Here is a 23,115-nt window from a genome sequence, read left to right on the forward strand (position 1 = left end):
CTTAAAGGCAAAAATAACATGTCTTTAAATTACCTACAGTGCTTCATACAAAGGAAGTGCTCAATAAAATTTTATTGATTTAAGACTAAAAGCTATAATTGCTTAAAGGTTTGTTCTACATCACTGTAAAATCACTTTCTAGGTTCTTCAACCATTTATTTTGGAAACCCCCTTAAAAAGCTAGGTTTTTTGATATTTGCAGCTGTTTTATCTTTCAACATATTTGGTATTTCCTTGGCAAGAGAAGCTGCTGGAATAGTTGCTGAGTATGAGAAGAATGTGTCAACAAATGAGGAGTTTAGCATTCACCTAGGGCTTATTTAAATCTTAAATATTTACTGCACACCCTAAAGATATTAGTTATTGCAAAGTAATGAGACTGTACCCAGTAAACTAAAGGATCTGAGCTCCAAGAGTCAAATCATGTCAGACCGCTTTCAATTCTCCGCTGAAAATACTGCAAATTAGATCAGGTCCTAACCATCTACAGTGAACAAAAGGCTCTGCACAAGTGGCTATCAACAAGAACCCCAGAGGCTCGTCTCCCGCAGCTGCCCTTCACAGGCACACGCTGGCTGCAAGGCAAGCCATGGAAACGTGATGCCTTCCTTTTCCACTAACTGGCTTTTTCACTCTGGGTATTATTTGCTCCCTTTGGTCTTCAGCTTCCTCTCCCGTGAAATAAAGATGCTGGATCAGAACATCTCTATGGTCCCTCCTGACACTACTATTCTTTGAATCTATGTATCTATGTCTCTCATCTTTAAATGAGCACCAAAGCATACTTTATACCTAGGAATAATGATAATAATAATGTCTAACATTTACTGAGTCCACACTATGAGCTAGGCTGACAGTTTTACATAGATGTTATTGTTATTTACCACAGTCGTATCAGGTGCTACTGATGATCGCCATTTTCTATGTGAAAAAAAATGAACCTAATGTCTATATATGAGAAACTAGGGTTGTAACTAAGTAGCAACTTATGTAAGATCACAAAACTAAAAAGTTTTTAGGGTAAGGATTTATATCCAATTCCATGTCACTCCAGACCTTGAGTTATTCATTCCTACAGTCTTCAGCCTTGAAAATGTCCAGTCACCATACGTTCAGCCTTGTTAAATCAATGACGAGAGAGTATTTACCTAAACTACTGACTGGAGACTGTTTCAGAGCATTGAGCCTAGATTAACCAAATATCCACAACTATTTTAATACCAGAATACAGATGCTTTTTTTTTGCCGCAGTACTACATTATCATTTCCTCATAATTCCCTCACTCATCATTGCCGTGTTCAAATGCATGCTGTGAAAGAAGAGTAAGTGAGAAACCATCACTCGGCCCGCCATCATCTGTGGAATGTCTATTTCCATGGGTCGTAACTGTCTGGAGTGCAGCAGGAAACTTCAATCTCAGTCATTTAAAGGAGTGGTTGGTCAGACTCATAGATATAGAAAACAAACTCTTGGTTACCAGTGGAGAGAGGGAAGGTAAGAGGGGCAAGACAGGTGTAGCAGATTAAGAGGTTCAAACTATTATGTATAAAATAAATAAGCTACGATGATATATTGTACAACACAGGGAGTATAACCTTTGAAATTTGTGAATCACTATGTTGTATGCCTGTAACTTATATAATATTGTACATCAACTATACTTCAATTTTAAAAAATCAAAAAGTGAGGGACTTCCCTGGTGGTCCAGCAGTTGACTCCACGCTCCCAATGCAGGGGTCCTGGGTTGGACCCCTGGTCAGGGAACTAGATCCTTCATTCCACAAGTAAAGATTCCGCATGCTGCAACTAAAGAAGACCCTGCACACAGCAACAGAGATCCTTAGTTGTGCCACAGCTAAGACCCAGTGCAGCCAAATAAATAAATAAATATTTTTTGAAATAATAAAAAATATAAAAAATCAAAACGAGAAAAAGCAGTGGTTGGTTTTTACAGGTGATTCTCTGGAAGGAAAGATCAAATCTGTGTTTGATTACTCTATTGGCTGAAGCAAAAACCTTACCTAAAACAAAATTGTACAAACGTAAGTTTATTTCTGTCACCCTCATTTTCTGCATGCTGCCCAGGCTACCCTTTATCAATAGTGCTGCTTCTCTCTCCTCAGGCTTTATACCCTCATCCCCTCTCCTTTTCAAAACTTGTTCTTGGAAACTATTGAGACACATAATGTCCCAAAGTATTTAAGAGTGACAGTAATTAAAAGGTATGAGTGCTGAGACCATCTGTCTTAACATGGCTTAATTAAGAATGTACATCAGCTGAGGCCCCCGGACCGGCTTCCGCCGTTGCCATGACGGCGGCCGTGTTCTTGGCTGCGCCTTCCTTGCCTTCGCGCCTGCGCTCGCTCGCTGCATTTTCACCATCGCCACCGCCGTTGCGTATCATCTTCCCCGTCATTGGAGCTTCCTTCAGGTTGGTGTCTCTGCTGCTTCACTCCCTTGTTTGGTTCATGGTAGCAACCATTGCTGACGACAAAGATGGACCAATACAGAAATATCTGCCGGTCTTTGGAGTGTTAGTCCTTATCCAAGAAATGTGATGTTTTGCATATTATAAACTTTTTTTTTAAAGCCCGTATGGGTTTGAGGAGTATAAACCCAGGGGAGACAGCACCTTCTATGCGATTAATGGCTTATGTTTCTGGTTTGGGCTTTGGAATCATGAGTGGAGTATTTTCCTTTGTAAATACCCTGTCTGACTCTTTGGGGCCGGGCACCGTTGGCATTCATGGAGACCCTCCCCAGTGCTTCCTAAATTCAGCTTTCATGACGCTGGGATCATACTGCTGCACGTGTTCTGGGGCACTGTGTGTTTGGATGCCTGTGAGAAGAAAAAAGTGGTACGCCCTTCTTGTAGTTCTTCTCCCTTATCTGCTGGTGTCAGCCCTGAGCTTCATAAATCCTCGTTATGGATTAAAGCTGGTGTCTGCATACATCATCCTGGTGCTCACGGGCATCTGGACCTTCTTCGTTTCTGCTGGAGCCTGAAACTCTGCCTACTCTGCCAAGACTAGGACTCCCTCCTCTTCAAGCAGCGCTCCAGATAACCTCCAAGGACCGGCGCTTCTGAAACAGTAAGCTGAGCCTTTAGAAGAAGCACAACTGTGTCTTCTTCTAAAAGTGCATTTTTCTGGTGAAATTTAGAATAAACAGTACTATCTAGATACGATATGGCTTTCATGCAACGGCTTTCTGAAAGGGATACATCAGTGGTGTGCAGCCTGGCTGCAAGTTGGAATCACCTGGGAAAACATAAAGACTAATGTTCTGGGCGCCACCCTCCAGATGTAATTGGTCTGGGCATTAATTGGTCTGGTAATTTTTTAAAGCTTCTTAGATAAAACTCCGATGTGCAGCCAGGTTGAGAACTAGCCACGTCCAAATAGGAACTTTCTGAGAACACCATAAGTAAATAAGAATGAGATGTTTAGCTATCTCCTAACTCAGTTTGTGTTGAGCAAGTAACTATCTGAATGTCAAATAGACGTCCGAGTTGGCCTTCGTCTTTTTAAGTTCTGAAGTCACAAAAGGCTAAAGGGCTATCATCTCTGTGAACTGTTTTCTCGTACTTCACTAGTACTCTGTTTTATGAGAACATGGTAGGCTGTGCTTCTAACTACAATAATAAATTGTACCGACTTACTATGATAATTTAACCGAAGTAAGCTTTTTATTACTAAGCTGTATTTTTCTATAGTTTTCCTTTCTCGATTTTGCTTTTTTGAGGCATTACATTGTTTTTGAGCATAGATTTCAGTGTCTTTAACTAAAAACCAATTATTTCTGACTTCCTGGGAAGATATTATAAAACCAAGAATTTTTGTGCATCTTCTGTAAGTCTTTCCTGGGTCTGCCCCAAGGCAGTGTTTACCCACTGAGTGCTAGTTGCATCTCTGAGCAGCTCTGCAGGTTGCTGAGTGATGTACCCTGGGACGGGCTTCACTGGGGCTGGTGGAAGTTTACTGAAAGCAGGAGGAAAGCAAGCCAGTAGGGTGGCTTTGAGTTTGCTCCTGTAATACTGACTAGTGCTTCCGCCCAAATAATATAGTGGAAAATTGAAAATACATCTTAAACTACCATGTTCATGCTTTTACATAATCCATGTAATCTTTAGATCCAGTAAATGTCTCTGGGTTTTGGTAGCAGATAAAGCATTCATTTTATAGGAATATCTAAGATGTATTTTCATCTTCCAGACCACCCTTTTGGTTTCCTTTATAAAGAGGAATTGTACCTTTTCTAATTAGAAATTGTTCCAAGTTGATGGTTTTTAGGGCGCTGATGGTGTGAAATGGAAATTCCCTACACATTAAAGTGAGAACTTCAGTGAATCTCATATGTGCAGTAGAACAGCCCAAAGAAATAGAAGCAGCAATGAGAGGGCTCACCAGTGACATGAGGGGCGGAAAAAATTTGACAATACTGTGGTGGGGAAGAATAATGGACATGTTTAAAATGGAAATGTGGCCAGTATTTTGGGCTAGACGCACATCTTTCCATGGACCAGAATCTTTCATGCAAACTAGACCTTTATCAATGAAATCCCCTCTCATGTTTAAATTATTCGAATTTCTCAATCTAGAGGTTCAGGAGGAGTAGGGTTTCTAGCAAGACTGTAAACAGTCCCATAAGCAATTATAGTTATTCCCCTAAAGTTTATTTCAGCACTAATACCAATGCTACCTCCGGGGTATGCAATTTTCCACTTTTATACAAGATTTTCTTTAGACTAGGTGAGTCATACAAGAGTCAAGGACATGGAGACTGAACAGTAAATTTACTTTGTAGAGCTGAGGGGAACAAGATACCCACTGAACTGGGGTTCATTCCTGTTGGAGTGAGGTGTTCTTTAATAAACAATAAGAAAAATGTAGAGTTGGTTTATTACTGTTGACTTACAAATCTCTTAAGTGGATAGTCTGATAAAATATTTGTGGATCTGCAAAGTCTAGAAAAATCTGAGAATATTAATATTACTCCTGCTTGAGCTCTGAGGATGTCCTTGGTGCATTAGTAGTTTAATATTAAGTAAAGAATCTGGGATATTGGGAAATCTCATTTATAAAAACATCTTGGGCAAGAAGAAAATTTTCTTTGATGGTGAGACTACTGTCTTAGTTCCGGAAATTATTTGATAATCCTTGATTACCTGGGAACAGAGAAACTTTGTAATCCTTATTTCTCTCGCGAGTGTGGCCGTAGTCAGCTTAGGCACTCTTGTTGCAAACAGTCCTGCTTTGCCTATGCCAAGGAAGACCGGGGGAGAGAAGTCTTCCTCTGTTGCTGTGGATATATTGAGATGTGCTTTTTTAATTTTAATTTTAATTTTAATTTTTGGCATTTGTTATCTGTGATGTGCTTTCCGTGCCCTGATGCTGTTTGGAGAGGAGGTGGTGGTGGTAATCTTGTGTGTTCTCCTCTACACAGGGCTTTCTCAGTTTGGTGGGAAATGTGGGTATATTCCAAGCTGACCTTGGAATGTGAATGTCGTTGCAGCCCTTGACTATGTTGCCACGGGAATAATAGAGATTGATTTTGGATCCCTAATAAATTTGTATTTTAACCCATTTGAATTCGTAGTTGTAACTGAAGAAGTTTTGTTCCCTTGATCCTGGCCTGCCTGACTGGCAATTTAGTAGTAGCAGCCTCTTTTAGAGCATCTTCATGAAAACATGGCTAAAAGGAATAAATGGTATTTGCAGACTGTATAGAAAGTGGCTTTTGTTCCCAATGTTTTCTTTTTGTTCTCAAGCACATTTCAGTATTTGCTCAGAGTGGAAGATACACATCAGAAGTGCTAGGTGTAGAGTTGGGGTGGTACAAGCGGTTGTGATAGAATCTGCCTTCTACCTGGTATTCTTCCCACTTGCCTCCAACTAGCCCCAAGACAGGGACTGGTAGTTAGAGCGGGCCTAATGGCTCCAGGGAAACCAGGGTGCCAGCCTGTCTCGGGCAGCAGCCTGCTTCCTGGGAAGAGCTCCTTGAGTGTTAGCTTTTTGTTGGCTAAGTTTTTCCTGGGCTCCACCATTCCTAACTTCAGGTAGACAAAGAAGATGTCACAACAAAACTATTTTAAAGTTCTTTGCTTAGTGCACTTTGTTTATGATTGCACTGTTTATATTTCTCATTGAATAAGAGACCTCATTCCATTAAATTTAGTGTTTAGAGGGGTGGGCACTGTCTTTATGTACAATATGTATCATTTCATATAAGTTACACTGTTATGTCATATATACCTTGCAATATCAGACCTTGCATTCAATACACAATGCAATAAACTCTTTCCAGACCTGTACTTTTCAGCGAACAATGAAAAGATTGTTTGTCACTTAAAAGAAGAAAAGAATATAGATCAGCTAGGTCAACATGAATTTGTTGTCTGTTCCAGGAAACTTTGCCTGGGAAAGATAAAGCTATAAACCAATTAAAAAAGAAAAAACTTCACTGTTTGCTTCAGGAAATTCCCACAGATAATTAACAGAGACAAGAGTCTGCTCACCTTGGCAAACACTTACTTATCATACCAAGTTTACTCATGGCTTGTTTCAAGACCCTTGTGTCACAGAGTCGACCAATCCTGTTATATCACAGACTTTGCCCAATCCAGATCATCTCTTCATCTTGAAAGACCTACCTCAAACCACTTTGAGCTCAGACCCCAAAGCCCTAAAATTAGACCACTTCTGACTTCCACTTTCTGAGACACTGCTGGGATTGGTAAGGTGGTGGTCTCCCTTACTACAGTGAGCTAATACATTTAGCTTTCCTTTATTCATAGGTTGATGATTTGGGGAGAAGTCCAACAGTACTACCTGTAAGAGGATGTAACCTATGTTTCTCTAGGTCACTGCATCCTGGGAATAAAACTTACAAGTAATATCCCTCTGATAAATTAATGGCAAAGACAGAAATCAAATATGCCCATCTAGTCATGACTGAGGAAACTCAAGTTCTCCAAAACTGCCCACCTATTTCTAAAAGGCCTATGGGTCTTGTACATGTACTCGTGAACAAATCTCAGTATACACTCACTGCTGAGGCTTCTGCTGCATTCAAACTTAAAAAAAGGAAATGGCGCTATAGTTGTAACCCATTATTGAGTTTCTCCTTTGGTTGTGGAAACTATTGGCCTCCCCTAAAGTCACTGTTTCTGCTGCCCACCACTTAGATCATTGCTGTTTTAGTCTTCTGAAGTTGATCATGTGTCTAAAGCTAGCCCAAATCAGTACTGCTTGTATCAGTGCCTCCAGGGCTGAAGTTGGGGAGGATTCATGGTGAGGGATGCTTCTAAAACCACAAGGTTACACTGTGTAAGCCATTACCTGCTCCACATATGTGTATGACCAGTGGGAGGCCACATATCACATTACTGAGGAGCATTTGGACAATCGGGGAAATAAGCAGAGCACAAAGGATCAAAACAAATCTTTTATTTATTGATTCCTTCTTTCATGCACACAACAAATATTTGAGTGTCTCCTGTCTGTGACAAAAAGGAATTTGTTAATGGCCTTAAAGTGTTCTCATCCATCAAAAAGTTTTGGCATCCATTCACCATTCACCCCTTGTTTATCAAGCACCTTCTATGTGTCATAAACAGTGCAACACTGGGGATAAAATGAGCAAGACAGTCCTCACCAAGCCTAAGGGCAGAATGGGAAAAGAGATAATGAAACAATGGGAATGTGGAATGACAGATTCAGTGTAGGGAAAGTAGAGGGTGGTGTAAGAGCAAAAAGAAGGTAAACCAATTCAGATTTTAAAATCAGCGAAGTCTTCCTGGAGTAAATGATCCGTGAAGTTTCAGAAGCAAAGAGAACATCATGTATTCAAGGAACGAAGTTCAGTATGGCCAGAGCGTTATCGTGTGAAGTGGGAGAATAAGGGATACATGAAGCTGGAGATTAGGACACAGACCATGGAAAGTCTTGTTGAGGAGTTTGGAATTTATTTTCAGGGGTAAAAAAGGAAGGCTATAGATAGCTTTAACTATTTACAGGAGTGTAAATCTATGAAATTTTCAGAGTGGTTACTCTGGACACATTGTGGAAAATGAATTTGAGGGAAGAAAACAGGAGACAGGAGATCTACTAAGAAGCTATTGAGATGACTCAAGTAAGAAATTAAGGTTTCCTGAACTAGTGTGCTGGCAGTGATGATGGAAAAAAAAAAAAAAAGAGAGAGAGAGAGAGGGGGGACAGATTTGAGAGATAGAGAGGAAATAGGTTTGATAGTCCTTGGAGACTGACTGAGAGAGTAAAGGAGATGGGAAGTCATCACTCTCAACAGATGAGTCAGGTCATGTCACTCCTCAACTCAAAACCCTGCAGTGGCTCCCATCTCATTCAAGATGAAAGCTAGGGATGAAAGCTGGTGGCGCAGTGGTTAAGAATCCACCTGCCAATGCAGGGGACACAGGTTCGAGCTCTGGTCCCCAGGAAGATCCCACATGCTGCAGAGCAACTAAGCCCGTGCGCCTAGAGCCTGTGCTCTGCAACAAGAGAAGCCACTGCAATGAGAAGCCCGTGCACTGCAACGAAGAGTAGCCCCCGCTCACCACAACTAGAGAAAGCCCGCACGCAGCAACGAAGACCCAACGCAGCCAAAAATAAATAAATAAATTTATCTTAAAAAAAAAAAGAAAAGCATTTGTTTAAAAATAACAGAAAGCTAAAGTCTTTACAGTGGGCCACAAGGATGACAAAGTCTATACAACACAGCCCCACCCCAGCCCTATTGCCTCAATCACTTCACCCCTACTGCCCTCCTAGCAGCTCACTCTACCTCACCATTCCCATATCCTGCTCTTCTCAAACATTCCAAGCATGAGCTTGCCTTACAATCTTTGCTCTTGCTATTTGCTCTGCCCAGATACCAGTATGGTTCACACCCTTGCCTTCTTCAGGTCTTTTTTTAAAATATCACCTTTTCAGTGAGGCCTCCCCTCATCATCCTACTAAACATTTCAACCTCCATGACAGTAATCCCAAGTTTCCTCCTTAATACCTATCACTTTTTGATTTACAATATACAGTAATTTACTTATTTATTTTGGTTATTGTCTATCTCCTGCTACTAGAACATAAGCTCCTTGAAGGCAGGGATTTTTGTCTTGTTTTGTTCATTGCTGTATTCCCAGTTCCTAGAACAGCCAGTATGTAGTAAGCACTCAATTTTTATTGAACGAATTAATGGGCAAACCCCGTGTCTGTAGCCTGACCAACTGGTCAGATCATGGTTCTAATCACTGATCTAGAAGTATGAGAGGTGGGGAAGAGAAGCTTATGAACTCAGTATGGGATCATTTGCCCAGTACCACAACTGTAATATTAAAAGCATGATACTTTTACATATGTCAAAACTGTTAGCAAAATTTCAACTTTCTTAGAAAAACAGGAGCCAAACTCTTCCCTGAGAGAACAACCTACAGAATTATAGAGCTACACTCACTGATGGGGCATGTGCATTGGTTTCCTGCAAGTCAACCAATAAGACAGTGAATCAGTATACATCAAGAAGATGCCAGCAACTCTGCCACTGTTCAACATGGCATAGGACATATAGTGATGTGGATACTCGGAATAAATATGTTTGGGGATTCTGTTTGAGGTCTTGTGTATCTAGACACAGGATTGGCAAATAATCATCAGATAATGTTAAGGTAATTTACTCAACTTTTCATCTAGCAAAGGTTAACATTTATTCCCCAAATTATAAATCAAATATCAAATAAGAGGTAGACTAATGGAGAATAAAATGGGTTAAATTGCAGAGAAAATACTAGCAAGGTGCAATTAAGTTCTTGGTACCTAAATTTGTTTTCTTTTGTTTCCTTCACAATTTAGAAACCCTAATCAACTCTAAATAGTGTTTTTCAGCCCAAGCTGAGAACAAGTTTTCATAAATCTGTATTTCTCAAACTTTAGCATGCATCAGAATCACCTGGAAGACTTGTTATTGCTGGGCACCAAACCTGGAGTTTCTGATTCAGTAGGTCTTGGATGAACCCCAAAATTTGCATTTCTAACAAGTTTCCAGGTGGTGTAAATGTGTCTAACAAGTTTCCAGGTGGGACCACACTTTGAGAGTCACTGTAAGTCAATAAGACTTTCCTGGACTGATTTGTGACCCATTTGACCATTTCAACTGGGCTCTTTGCTGACTCCCAGCTGAAGTTTATTGAGTTGAATGTCTGAATATAGAACCAACAAATGGTATAAAATTAATGCAAATTATTTTTTAAACCTCTTTTACTTAAATTGGTTTAATTTTGACATTTTTCATCATAGAGTCTGTCAGTTTCTTTTTCTTCTCTTTTTTTGTAATTTTTGGTTAAAATGGAAGTGAGCATTTACATTTGTATAATGGGATAAATATTTTTCATTGCTGAGCTAAAAACACAGTACCATGTGCTTTTAGTTTTCTCTCTTATACTTTTTGTTTTCTCCTAAAGTCAGTAATTGCCTCATTTTTAATTTTGCTTAGTTTTCTGTGACCTATCACTAAAGTAATAGATCTTTCCAATGCTTCTTGATATTTTCTAAGTGATCAAACACATTGGATGATCACATAATACATTTTTTTTTCTTAGATACTCCACTCCAACTTCCTGCTCTAATCTGACAGGTAGTTTTCTAGGTTGGCTGCATAATTGTTATCCTAGAATATGCATTGTCATTTTCCTGTGTTGGATCCACTATTTCCTAATCCCATGTCTTCCTATTTCTTGATTTACTTTCTTACTTGGTTGAAGCATTTACTCCAGTTGCATCATAAGAAAGAAAACCGGGTGAAATAAATTTTGTGAGCTGACACATGCCTGAAAAATTGCGTGTTGACTAGATGGGTACAGTATTTTGACTAAAATTTATTTTCATTTCAATTTTTGAAGATTTTGCTCTATTTATTTTTCTAACTCCATTGTTTTTTTTTTCTTTTTTTTTTTAACAAGACCACCATTGTCTAGTGACCATCATCTTTTTTTTTTTTTTTTTTTTTAATTTATTTTTGGCTGTGTTGGGTCTTCTTTTCTGTGCGAGGGCTCTCTCCAGTTGCGGCAAGCAGGTGCCACTCTTCATCGCGGTGCGCGGGCCTCTCACTATCGCGGCCTCTCTTGCTGCGGAGCACAGGCTCCAGACGCGCAGGCTCAGCAGTTGTGGCTCACGGGCCCAGCCACTCCACGGCATGTGGGATCCTCCCAGACCAGGGCTCGAACCTGTGTCCCCTGCATTAACAGGCAGATTCTCAACCACTGCGCCACTAGGGAAGCCCTCTAACTCCATTGTTGCTAGTGCAAATTCAGATGCTCTTCTGATTTTCTTTTTCCTTTCTATGTGACTTTTGACTTTTCTCAAACTCTTAGGATCTTCTCTTTCACCAGGTGTTCTGAACTTTCACATTAATGTGCCTTATTGGAGTTTTTCTCATGGGCTGGGCAGTGAGTGGGATATTTCAGTTGAGGAACTCACACATTTCAACTTTGAGAAATTTTTTTATATGGTTTATTTGATAATTTCCTATATGTGCCTGCGGAACTCCTATTAAGTAGATCTTGAGGGTCTTTTATTACCCTTTAAATCCCTTATTGATTCTTTCCAATTTTCCATCTCTTTGTCTTTTGTTTTAAAGCTTTATAGGTGTTTTTGCAACTTTATCTTCAAAGCCTTCTGTTGAGTTTTTATTTTAATTAAATTTCATTTTATTTTGTATGCAAGTTTATTTTTTTTAAGGAATTCCTTTATTTATTTTTTTTTAAATTTTTATTTATTTATTTATTTTTGGCTGTGTTGGGTCTTCGTTTCTGTGCGAGGGCTCTCTCTAGTTGCGGCAAGCGGGGGCCACTCTTCATCGCGGTGCGCGGGCCTCTCACTATCGCGGCCTCTCTTGTTGCAGAGCACAAGCTCCAGACGCGCAGGCTCAGTAGTTGTGGTGCACGGGCCTAGTTGCTCTGCAGCATGTGGGATCCTCCTAAACCAGGGCTCGAACCCGTGTCCCCTGCATTGGCAGGCAGACTTTCAACCACTGCGCCACCAGGGAAGCCTTGCAAGTTTATTTTAATTTAATTATGTGAATTAAATATTTATTATATATTTAATTTCAGGGAGCTCTTCCTTTTCTCTTTCAGAGCATCCTCTTATATCTTGAGATCATTAACTACAGCTTTTTAGATGTTCTTTGCTGCTTCATGTATTATTTCTTTTTCATCCAACTTCTTTTTTTTTTCATAGTTTGATTCCTCTCTTTCATTTGGAAGCTATTTCTCTACATCAGCAGATCTCGAACATTAACCTACATCAGAATCATCTGAAAGGCTTATTAAAACACAGGAGTACAGGGCCTCATCCCAGAACGTTTGATTCAGTAGGGCTAGGATGGGGCCAGAGAATTTGCATTTCTGACAAATCCCCAGGTGCTGCTGATGCTACTTGTGCAGGGACCACACTTTGAGAACTACTGTTTGAGGTGATATAGGGTTGTAAACCTCACAGGGTAAAAATTACTGATGTGTATACAGATTAAGGACCTGCTTCTGGGTTCTCTGCTTAGACCCTTCATCAGCAGAACCCCTGACACCATGGTTTTAACAAAACCCCAGAATTCAGTGCTTTGTGAATTGGGCTCAGAATGAACTCAGTTTGGATGGTAGTGATTTTAAATTTTTCAATATATTTTATGCAAATAAAATCTATAACATACAAAAATATGACACCCTTATAATTCCACATTTTGTGCTTATAAAATAAACAGTTTTCATAGAAAAGAGCAGAGAATAAATTACCAAGAAGTTTCCAGAAAGAGTTCCGGATTTAGGATGTCACTCTGACTTTAACTACTATAATATAAAAGAAGGAGCAAATTGTATAATACATCCTGATTATTCTTTATTAGCTATTGAAATCTTCCTGGTGATGAGTGGAAGTTTGAAAACTGAGTTGCAGCCTCCTGAATGATAATAACAGAACAATCTGGAAATTATGTACTACCCGCAAAAAAAAAGGGCTCTAAATGTGTACTTTAAGAGTACCTATCTCATAAAAGATATTATCATTTATAGTTTTCTCTTTTCATTGGCTCTACTTCTCTTGAAAATCCTAAACTCTGCAATGTTCAAAAATAAGACAAACAGCTCTGTCTAGTGGCAAATTTGATCATTGCAGCCAAAGTCAAAAATAGTATTCAATTCAGACCCTTTTTAAAAATTTGTCTACAACTTGGCAAGCAACGTTGACAGGAGGTGGCTATTTTATCCCAACTCAGGAGACACAATGGGTAAATACTTAAAGCCATCAGTCATGACATTTCCATTTGGGACTTTTTCAGCAGTTTAAGAGAGACAGGTGCAAAACCCAGCTCAGTTATTTAACTTAAAAGGAAAATGTTTTTATTTGTAACATTGTGCTTTTCAGATAACTTTGTTCAAAACATAAGTATACACCTTAGCCTGTTCTTATCTTCACTCTCCTTTCTTTTTTCCCTTCTCCCCTTTCCTGCCTTTAAGAGAAACCTGGAATTGAACTGTAAGTCAGAATCTTGTCTTTCCTCATATGGCAGAGATGAGCTGCCCCATGGCACCTGGGGTGTCCTGCCTTTGACAGCTGTTTCCACAGAGCACTGTAGAATGTGAATAGAATACCATGTGGAAAAAATGAAGAATAGCAGCTATTTGCTCCTGATTCTACCATAAAGCATTCAGAAAACAGTCATCCTTTTCTTGCAAGCACTGGTACATTGAGACAGAACCTTACTATTTGCCATACATTTCCACTTCCAAAAATAATGTGAGGTATCTTAGAATAAATTTAAAAGGATAAGTAAAATCAAGGTTTTTAAAAAAAGGAGATGAGGAATCCAACAGTGGATGAACACTGGGCCCATGGTATGTCTGGGCATAGGATAGAGGTGAAATTTGCTGAATTGAATTAAAATTTATTGGACATGGAGGATGAGAATTTCGTTGATTTTTAATACATAACAGTTACAAGATATTAAGCGTATGGTTGTACTTCCAAAGTAAAATGATCAAACATTAAAATAACACATGTGTTTGCTAAAGATAATCTTCAAGAGTGTAATTAATATTGAAGAAATCAGGGGGGCGGAGTCAAGATGGCAGACTAGGAGGACGTGGAATTTGCATCTCCACACAACTAGGGCACCTACCAGGCACCGGTGGAGGACCACAGACACCTAAGGGGATGGGAGGAACCCCCAGTGACCGGGTAGGACGTGGGGTGTGGGAGGAGTGAAGGGGGAGGAGAAGTGGAGGCGGGACAGGACTGGCACCCCGAGGGGCGGCTGGGGGAGGGGAAGGGATCCCATGCCCGAAGGGGGAAACTGGGGAACCATCAGGAGGGCAGAGGATCAAAAGGAAGTGTGGCCAGGTTTCCCCTGCCCACGTGGGCCCCCAGGAACCTGCTGAGATCCTGGGCCTGATCCTCTGCCCACCAAAGCCCCCTCCAGCCGCGTGGGTACTGAGGGAGTGGGAGGGAGGGAAGGGGGAGTAAAAGTAAAGGCTGCACCTCTGAGACCAGCACCCCTGAGGGGTGGCTAGAGGTGGGGAGGAGCTACTACACCCAGCAGGACTGACCCACGGTTAGGGGTCCAGAAGTGACTGGGGAGACTCTGGGGGAGACCGTGGAGGGGGGGCGTGAAGGAACGGAAGGGAATGGGGCCAATGCTTTCCCTGCCCACTTAGGTACCACAGAGCCTATTGGGCTCCTGGGCCTAATCCTCTGCCCACGGAGCCTCCCTCCTGCCGTGCAGAACCCAAGCCCCGCCCCTACATCCCCACCCAGGGCCCTACCTCTACACTCGGAGACCCCCTCTGAGACCCCCTCCAACTGCACTGGGCCCACCCACACACCCTCACCCAGGGCCCTACCTCCAAACTTCAGAGCTCCACCTTCCGGGAGGCCCCCCTTTGGACGTGCTGCCTCTCCCCTTCTGTGCAAGTCCTAAGCAGAGGCCCCACCCCACGCTTGAATGTCACCCCTCCTAGGCCCCACCCCCAAGGCCTTTTCTGGCTGCGTGGGTCCTGAGCCTAGGCCCCGCCCCACACTCAAACATCACCCGCCACCCACCTAGGTCCCACCCCACCCTAAACCCCACCCTTGCCTAAGTTCCACCCCAGCCTAAACTCCGCCCCCCATAGCCAAGGCTCCTTTTTTTTTTTTTAAAGATTTATTGATTGATTGATTACTATGTTGGGTCTTCATTTCTGTGCTAGGGCTTTCTCTAGTTGCGGCAGGTGGGGGCCACTCATCGTGGTGCGCGGGCCTCTCACTATCGTGGCCTCTTTTGTTACGGAGCACAGGCTCCAGACGCGCAGGCTCAGTAGTTGTGGCTCACGGGCCCAGTTGCTCTGCGGCATGTGGGATCTTCCCAGACCAGGGCTCGAACCCGTGTCCCCTGAATTGGCAGGCAGATTCTCAACCACTGCGCCACCAGGGAAGCCCTCCTTTTTTTTTTTTTTTTTTCCTCTTTAGATTGGGGTTCAATTTTACCTTCTTAATTCATTTATATTTTTTCTAATAAATCTTTTATTTTATTCTTTATACTTTGTTATTGTTCTGCGCCTTTTGGCATGTTCCTTTTTTTTTTTTTTCTTTTTTCTGTTGTGGTTTTATTTTACCTTGTTGCAGTTGTTTCAATTATATTTTTATTTTTCCTAATATATATTTTATCTTTCTAAATTTATTTTGTTTTTTATTCTTTGCTATTGTACTGCTCCTTTTTTTTTTTTTTTTTTTTGCCATGCCACATGGCTTTCAGGATCTTGGTTCCCAGGCCTGAGGTCAGGTCTGAGCTCCTGTGGTGGGAGCTCTAAGTCCAAACCAGTGGACTAACAGAGAATCACAGACCCCAGGAATATTAATCAGAGTGAGACCTCCCAGAGGTCCTCATCTCAGCACCAAGACACAGCTCTATCCAACTGCCTGCAAACTCCAGTGCTGGATGCCTCAGGCAAAACAACCAGTAAGACAGGAATACAGCCCCACCCTCAAAAAAAAAATGAAATGACAGAAACATATGTTACAGATGAAGGAGCAAGGTAAAAACCTACAAGACCAAATAAATGAAGATGAAATAGGCAACCTACCTGGAAAATAATTCAGAGTAATGATAGTATAGATGATCCAAAATCTCAGAAACAGAATGGAGAAAATACAAGAAACATTCAACAAGGATCTAGAAGAACTAAATGGCAAACAAACAGTGATGAATAACACAATAACTGAAATTAAACGTACTCTAGAAGGAATCAATAGCAGAATAACTGAAGCAGAAGAACGGATAAGTGACCTGGAAGATAGAATAGTGGAAATAACTACTACAGAGCAGAATAAAAAAAAGAATGAAAAGAATTGAGGACAGTTTCAGAGACCTCTGGGACAACATTAAACGCAACAACATTCGAATTATAGGGGTCCCAGAAGAAGAAGAGAAAAAGAAAGGGTCTGAGAAAATATTTGAAGAGGTTATAGTCGAAAACTACCCTAACATGGGAAAGGAAATAGTCAATCAATTCTAGGAAGCGCAGAGAGTGCCATACAGGATAAACCCAAAGAGAAACACGCCGACACACATATTAAACTATCAAAAATTAAATACCAAGAAAAAATATTAAAAGCAGCAAGGTAAAAGCAACAAATAACATACAAGGGAATCCCCATAAGGTTAACAACTGATATTTCAGCAGAAACTCTGCAAGCCAGAAGGGAGTGGCAGGACATATTTAAAGCAATGAAAGGGAAAAAGCTACAACCAAGATTACTCTACCCAGCAAGGATCTCATTCAGATTTGATGGAGAAATCAAAAGCTTTTCAGACAAGCAAAAGCTAAGAGAATTCAGCACCACGAAACCAGCTTTACAACAAATGCTAAAAGAACTTCCCTAAGTAGGAAACACAAGAGAAGAAAAAGACCCACAAAAACAAACCCAAAATAATTAAGAAAATGGTGATAAGAACATACATATCAATAATCACCTTGAATGTAAATGGATTAAATGCTCCAACCAAAAGGCACAGACTGGCTGAATGGACACAAAAACAAGACCCATATATATGCTTTCTACAAGAGACCCACTTCAGACCTAGGGACACATACAGACTGCAGGTGAGGGGATGGAAAAATATATTCCATGCAAATGGCAATCAAAAGAAAGCTGGAGTAGCAATTCTCATATCAGACAAAATAGACTTTAAAAAAAAGACCGTTAGAAGAGATAAGGAAGGACACTACATAATGCTCAAGGGGTTGATCCAAGAAGAACACATAATAATTATAAATATTTATGCACCCAACATAGGAGCACCTCAATACATAAGGCAAATGCTAGCAGCCATAAAAGGAGAAATCGACAGTAACACAATAATAGTGGGGGACTTTAACACCCCACTTACACCAATAGACAGATCTTTCAGACAGAAAATAAATAAGGAAACACAAGCTTTAAATGACACAAAAACCAGATAGACTTAACTGATATTTTTAGGACATTCCACCCGAAAGTGGAAGAATACACTTTCTTCTCAAGTGCACACAGAACATTCGCCAGAATAGACCACATTTTGGGTCACAAATCAAACCTTGGAAAATTTAAGAAAACTGAAATCATATCAAGCATCTTTTTCTGACCACAACGCTATGAGATTAGAAATCAATTACAGGAAAAAAAACAGTAAAAACACAAATAAATGGAGGCTAAACAGTGCACTGCTAAATAACCAAGAGATCACTGAAGAAATCAAACAGGAAATCAAAAAATACCTAGAAACAAATGACAATGAAAACACGATGATCCAAAACCTATGGGATGCAGCAAAAGCAGTTCTAAGAGGGAAGTTCATAGCAATTCAAGCTCACCTAAAGAAACAAGAAAATCTCAAATAAACAATCTAACCTTATACCTAAACCAACTAGAAAAAGAAGAAAAAAGAAAACCCAAAATTAGTAGAAGGAAAGAAATCATAAAGATCAGAGCAGAAATAAATGAAATAGAAACAAAGAAAAGAATAACAAAGATCAATAAAACTAAAAGCTGGTTCTTTGAGAAGATAAACAAAACTGATAAACCTTTAGCCAGACTCATCAAGAAAAGAAGGGAGAGGACACAAATCAATAAATTTAGAAATGAAAAAGGAGAGGTTACAACTGACACCACAGAAATACAAAAGATCATAAGAGACTACTACAAGCAACTATATGCCAATAAAATGGACAACCTGAAAGAAATGGACAAATTCTTGGAAAAGTAAAACCTTCCAAGATTGAACCAGGAAGAATTAGAACATATAAACAGACCAATCACAAGTAATGAAATTGAAACTATAATTAAAAATCTTCCAGCAATCAAAAGTCCAGGACCAGATGCCTTCACAGGTGAATTCTATCAAACATTTAGAGAAGAGTTAACACCTATCCTTCTCAAACTCTTCCAAAAAATTGCAGAAGGAGGAACACTCCCAAACTCGTTCTATGAGGCCACCATCACCCTGATATGAAAACCAGCCAAAGATATCACAAAGAAAGAAAATTATAGACCAATATCACTGATGAACATAGACGGAAAAGTCCTCAACAAAATACTAGCAAACAGAATCCAACAGCACATTAAAAGGATCATACACTATGATCAAGTGGGATTTATCCCAGGGATGCAAGGATTCTTCAATATACGGAAAACAATCAGTGTGATACACCATATTAACAAATTTAAGAATAAAAACCATATGATCATCTCAATAGATGCAGGAAAAGCTTTTGACAAAAGTCAACACCCATTTGTGATCAAAACTCTCCAGAAAGTGGGCATAGAGGGAACCTACCTGAACATAATAAAGGCCATATTCAAGAAACCCACAGCAAACATCGTTCTCAATGGTGAAAAACTGAAAGCATTTCCTCTAAGATCAGGAACAAGACAAGGATGTCCATTCTCACCAGTATTATTCAACATAGTATTGGAAGTCCTAGCCACAGCAATCAGGGAAGTAAAAGAAATAAAAGGAATACAAATTGGAAAAGAAGAAGTAAAATTGTCACTGTTTGCCGATGACATCATACTATACATAGAAAATCCTAAAGATGCCACCAGAAAAGTACTAGAACTAATCAACGAATTTGGTAAGGTTGCAAGATACAAAACTAATGCACAGAAATCCCTTGCATTCCTATACACTAACAACAAAAGATCAGAAAAAGAAATTAAGGAAATAATCCCATTAACCATCACAACAAAAAGAATAAAATGCCTAGGGATAAACCTACCCAAGGAGGCAAAAGACTTGTACTCAGAAAACTATAAAATACTGATGAAAGAAATCAAAGATAACATAAATAAATGGAGAGATATACCATGCTCCTGGATTGGAAGAATCAATATTGTGAAAATGACTATACTACCTAAAGCAATCTACAGGTTCAATGCAATCCCTATCAAATTACCAATGGCATTTTTCACAGAACTAGAACAAGAGATTTTACAATTTGTATGGAAACACAAAAGACCCCGAATAGCCAAAGCAATCTTGAGAAGGAAAAACGGAGCTGGAGGAATCAGGCTTCCTGACTTCAGACTATACTACAAAGCTACAGTAATCAAGACAATATAGTACTGGCACAAAAACAGAAATATAGATCAATGAAACAAGATAGAAAGCCACGCACATATGGTCACCTTATCTTTGATAAAGGAGGCAAGAGTATACAGTGGAGAAAAGACAGGCTCTTCAATAAGTGGTGCTGGGATAAATGGACAGCTACATGTAAAAGAATGAAATTAGAACACACCGTAACACCATACACAAAAATAAACTCAAAATGGATTAAAGACCTAAATGTAAGGCCAGACACTATAAATCTCTTAGAGGAAAACATAGGCAGAACACTCTATGACATAAATCACAGCAAAATCCTTTTTGACCCACCTCCTAGAGTAAGGGAAATAAAAACAAAAATAAACAAATGAGACCTAATGAAACTTAAAAGCTTTTACACAGCAAGGGAACCCATAAACAAGACAAAAAGACAACCCTCAGAATGGGAGAAAATATTTGCAAACAAATCAACGGACAAAGGATTAATCTCCAAAATATGCAAGCAGCTCATGCAGCTCAATATCACAAAAACAAACAACCCAGTCCAAACATGGGCAGAAGACCTAAATAGACATTTCTCCAAAGAAGACATACAGATGGGCAACAAATGCATGAAAATATGCTCAACAACACTAATCAGTAGAGAAATGCAAATCAAAACCACAATGAGGTATCACCTCACATCAGAATGGCCATCATCAAAAAATCTACAAACAATAAGTGCTGGAGAGGGTGTGGAGAAAAGGGAACCCTCCTGCACTGTTATCGGGAATGTAAATTGATACAGCCACTATGGAGAGCAGTATGGAGTTTCCTTAAAAAACTAAAAATAGAACTACCATATGACCCAGCAATCCCACTACTGGACATATACCCTGAGAAAACCATAATTCAAAAAGAGACATGTACCACAATGTTCATTGCACCACTATTTACAATAGCCAGGACATGGAAGCAACCTAAATGTCCATCAACAGATGATTGGATAAAGAATATGTGGCACATATATACAATGGAATATTACTCAGCCATAAAAGGAAACGAAATTGAGATATTTGTAGTGAGGTGGATGGACCTAGAGTCTGTCATACAGAGTGAAGTAAGTCAGAAAGAGAAAAACAAATACCACATGCTAATGCATATATATGGAATTTTAAAAAGCGGTACTGATGAACCTAGTGGCAGGGCAGGAATAAAGACGCAGACGTAGAGAACAGACTTGAGGGCATGGGGGTGGGGAAGCAGAAGCTGGGATGAAGTGAGAGAGTAGCATTGATGAATATACACTACCAAATGTAAAATGGATGGCTAGTGGGAAGCTGCTGCATAGCACAGGGAGATCAGGTTCGTGCTTTGTGACTACCTAGAGGGATGGGATAGGGAGGGTAGGAGGGAGGCTCAAGCGGGAGGAGATATGGAGATATATGTATACATATAGCTGATTCACTTTTTTGTACAGCAGAAACTAACACAACATTTTGAAGTATTTATACTCCAGTAAAGATGTGAAAAAAAGTATTGAAGAAATCAATTAGAAAATTACAGTTTAATATATACCCAAGAAACATTCCAGTGTTAAAAGAATATTTACTTTCTGAAGATAAGTGTAACAATATGCTTGTTGTTAAAAAATTATAGTACCCCCCAATATAAAAAAGGTAAAAGAAAACCATAATACAAGATTTACAGATGAGCGCTATTAATATTTAGTGTAAATCTTTTAAGGTATTGTTCCTATGCTAAAAGTAGTTATTTACATTCGGAGGAGAGAAATTATTCTTTTGTATGTATTAATATTGTGCATATGGGCGAAGACTTATGGTGAACATGAAAAAGCTGATCCAGTAGGAAAAGTTAAGTGTGCCTTTTTTTTTTTTTAATTTTTTTTAAATTAATTAATTAATTTATTTTTTATTTTATGGCTGTGTTGGGTCTTCGTTTCTGTGCGAGGGCTTTCTCTAGTTGTGGCAAGCGGGGGCCACTCTTCATCACGGTGCGCGGGCCTCTCACTATCGCGGCCTCTCTTGTTGCAGAGCACAGGCTCCAGACGCGCAGGCTCAGTAATTGTGGCTCACGGGCCCAGTTGCTCCGCGGCATGTGGGATCTTCCCAGACCAGGGCTCGAACCTGTGTCCCCTGCATTGGCAGGCAGATTCTCAACCACTGCGCCACCAGGGAAGCCCAAGTGTGCCTTTTTTTTTAAAGCACGATTTAAAAGATTATTTTTGAAATATATCAAAAAGATGAATTTGTGGAATCAGTTAGCATTGTGAAGTCAAAAAGGTAGATTTAGAAACCCCCAAAATGGCACTGATGCACATACTGTCAATTTTGACATTATATTGAGGCTGGAAGGAGAAGAAATATGTTCTGTCAAAGTTTCCCTCAGTGGCAACATTCTAAGTTTTTAAGCTATGAAATGATCACAATATTGTGTAAGCAACAAACCATGAAGTCTAAGAATCCTAAGCATGATTTAGTGTTATAATCAAATAAAACCCACCACAAGGCTAATGTGACACATATTTAATGATATGCATGATCACTGTAGTATTACACAGCAATTTGGCATAAATGGCAAATGATTACATAAATGACTGAAATTAGCATGACTTTCACACAGTCAAATTAAGCATTTCTGGGGTCAGCTGGGGAGAGGGATAACAAAACAGAGTAAAAAGCTGCTTCAGTAACTTGCCAAAGAAAACCTGGCAGCTGGGGGTTGAAGAGAAGAAAAAGAAAAAAGGTGGGGAGTCCAACAAAGGAACCAAGGAAGTACTGTTTGTGGCTCCCTGATACTTTCTCTTGTCTGGTCTCATCTGGGGATTTCTAGAAGATTCAAGACAATTTGATCTTTCCTGCAGATAGATGGTAGGACTCTCCAAGCTCCAGACTTTTGGACTTACAGAGAAATCTTCAAAGCCAATATCTACACTTACTGCTACTGTCACTCCCATCTTCACCACTAAGCAGAGCCCCTATACACTGTCTGAAGTATCAGCCATTTTTCCAATGAACAAAAACAGCCCAGGAATGGTTAACAGGTGCACTGCTGGATGTTCATGCTTGGACACAGCAAGAGCACTGGATGTTTGGGTTTCTGGGAAGGGGGTTACAAGGGGAGAGATAAAGGCAGCACTGAAATGAGAGTAAGAATGAAAAGACAGAATTTCACCTCCTTCAAAAATTTTCCCAAAGCTAACTCTGCCTATTAAGACATCAGAAAATAATAAAAAGATCATAAAATCTTAAGTAAGACTTTAAAAAGTTCAATTTGCAATTGCACAACAGCTGTATGAGCTTGGATAAGTTACTTAACCTCTCTGAGTTTTAGTTTCTTTATCTTAAAAAAATGAATAAATGAGAGGAGTACACCTATCTAATTCACAGAAATGTTCAGAGGATTAAACTGGTTAGCATTCATCATGCTTCTCACATGCTTCCACCAAAGGACCTGTCTTAGGTCAGGCTGCTATAACAAAATACCATAGACGA

General features: G+C 39.8%; 2 pseudogenes; both read left to right on the top strand.

Moving 5' to 3' along the window:
* Positions 1 to 23,115, top strand: part of LOC118893871 — a 231,231-nt pseudogene that overhangs the window by 86,321 nt on the left and 121,795 nt on the right.
* LOC118893870 lies at positions 2,311 to 3,066 on the top strand (annotated as a pseudogene).

The sequence above is a fragment of the Balaenoptera musculus genome, chromosome 4 (genome assembly GCF_009873245.2).
Source record: "Balaenoptera musculus isolate JJ_BM4_2016_0621 chromosome 4, mBalMus1.pri.v3, whole genome shotgun sequence".
Taxonomy (NCBI): Eukaryota; Metazoa; Chordata; class Mammalia; order Artiodactyla; family Balaenopteridae; genus Balaenoptera; species Balaenoptera musculus.